This window comes from Galeopterus variegatus, unplaced genomic scaffold (genome assembly GCF_000696425.1).
Source record: "Galeopterus variegatus unplaced genomic scaffold, G_variegatus-3.0.2 Scaffold10397, whole genome shotgun sequence".
Taxonomy (NCBI): domain Eukaryota; kingdom Metazoa; phylum Chordata; class Mammalia; order Dermoptera; family Cynocephalidae; genus Galeopterus; species Galeopterus variegatus.
This window is the reverse complement of record NW_007736508.1, coordinates 32,381-34,601: the sequence shown is the minus strand read 5'-3', so window position 1 is coordinate 34,601 and position 2,221 is coordinate 32,381.

Below are 2,221 nucleotides of genomic sequence, written 5' to 3'. Positions count from 1 at the left end.
GCCTATAACGTTATGCATTTGACAAAACCTATATAATGTACAATATAGGTTTAGTTAGTAATGTATTAATATTGGGGGCTGACTGGTTAGCTCAGTTGGTTAGAGTGCAGCCTTATAACACCAAGGTCACGGGTTCAGATTCCCGTACTGGCCAGCCACCACACACACAAAAAAGAGGATAAGGGCCAGCCTGTGGCTCACTTGGGAGAGCGTAGTGCTGAAAACACCAAATCAAGGTTCAAGATCCCCTTACCAGTCATCTTTAAAAAAAAAAAAAAAAAGGCAAACATGCACATGAATAGATGTTCAAAAGCTATTGCTGGCTGGGATGTTAAATGGTACTTCTGGAAAACAATTTGGCAGTTTAACAGGCTAAAAGTACACTTACCGCACAACCTGCAGTTGCATCCCTGGGCATTTATCCCCCCAAAAGTGAAAACTTATGTTCACAGAGAACTCTGAATATAAAAGTCCATAGCAGCTTTATTTATAATAGCCAAAAAAAAGTAAACAGCTCAAATGTCTTTCAATAAGTGAGTGGAAAAACAAACTATGATACATCCACGTAATGGATAGTACTCAGCAATAAAAAGGAAACTATTGACACACACAAGTTAGATGGATCTCAAGTACATTTTGTTGAGTGACAAAAAGCCCAAAGTTGGGCCAGCCCCCTGGCTTGCTTACTCGGGAGAGTGCGGCGCTCATAGCACCGAGGCCGCCAGTTTGGATCCTATATAGGGATGGCCGGTGTGCTCACTGGCTGAGCGTGGTGCTGACAATACCATGCCAAGGGTTGCGATCCTCTTACCAGTCAAAAAAAAAAAANGCGTGGTGCTGACAATACCATGCCAAGGGTTGCGATCCTCTTACCAGTCAAAAAAAAAAAACAAAAAACAAAAAACAAAAACCAAAAGCCCAAAGTTTCCATACTGTATTATTCCATTCATATGACATTCTTGAAGTGAAATGATTATATAGATGGAGGGCAGGTCAGTCGGTCAACGTTGGGAAAGCGCATTACTATTGGAGTCATCCCAAGTGAGTTTCTTTGTGAAGATGGAACAGCTCTGTATGCTGATTGTGATGGTAGTGGTAACATGAATTTACACGTGATAAAATTTCATACAACTACACAGAGTGCAATTAAAAACTGAGGTAAGGGTCAGCCCGTGGCTCACTTGGGAGAGCATGGTGCTGACAACACCAAGTCAAGGGTTAAGATCCCCTTACTGGTCATCTTTTAAACAAATAAAAATAAAAACAAATAAAAACTGAGGTAATCCAAATAAAATCTGTGGCTCAGTTAAAAGTATCATACTAATATAATTTTCCTGCTTTTGACAATGTACTATGATTATGTACAACATTATCATGGAGGAAAACTGGATGAAGCTTACGTGGGAACCCTTTGTAATATTCTGCAACTCTTTCAGAATAGTCAAACTATTTCAAAATTAAAAGTATTAAAAAAAATCCTTGAACGTAAATGTCCACCAATTGAATAAGAAAATGCATATTAAAAGTACTATGAAATATCAGTACACAACTAGAATGGCTAGTGTAAGGTAAACATACACTTATCATACTACCCTGCTTACAACGGGACAAGGTACATAGTTCCTGAGGAGTACATGACAGCTGTGACTGGCATTATTATTGCCACAAGACTGTCACAGACACTGCTGTAGAGTAGGTCACAGACACCTCTCTGCAAGGTCACTTGCCTTATCTGTCAATACAAAGTGCACTGCCCCCTGCCCAAGCCAGCAGGTACATGTTGGGAAATGGACTAATTTTATAACTCGCCTGCCTGTCCAGTTGGGGGTGGTGCGGCGCATTCTTTGTAAGCAAACTGTGTGTGGGGGGGTGGAGTTAGTATGCATGGGCAGTGCCACCATTTGGCTGGCATTGACTGCCTCAGGCGTCCCCCGCAAAGCCATTCTCTTGAACCTACAGCTTCCAAGGACCTGTTTGCCGGTTACCTAGCTCATAGACCTGCGTGTGAGGAGTCTGGTGACCCAGCCTGGCATGTGAAGGATTTTTGACCTAGTCTGGACAATGGGCTTGAGGGATCCGTGAGCTTCAGACCCAGCCCTAACTTGACAATTGGCCCAGCCGGCAGGATTATGGGCAGGAAAAAGACCTCAACAATTTGCGTAGTCTGTGACAGGATTCTGAGCAGGTACAGGAGCCAAAAACCCTTGGAAGAAGGAGGAAA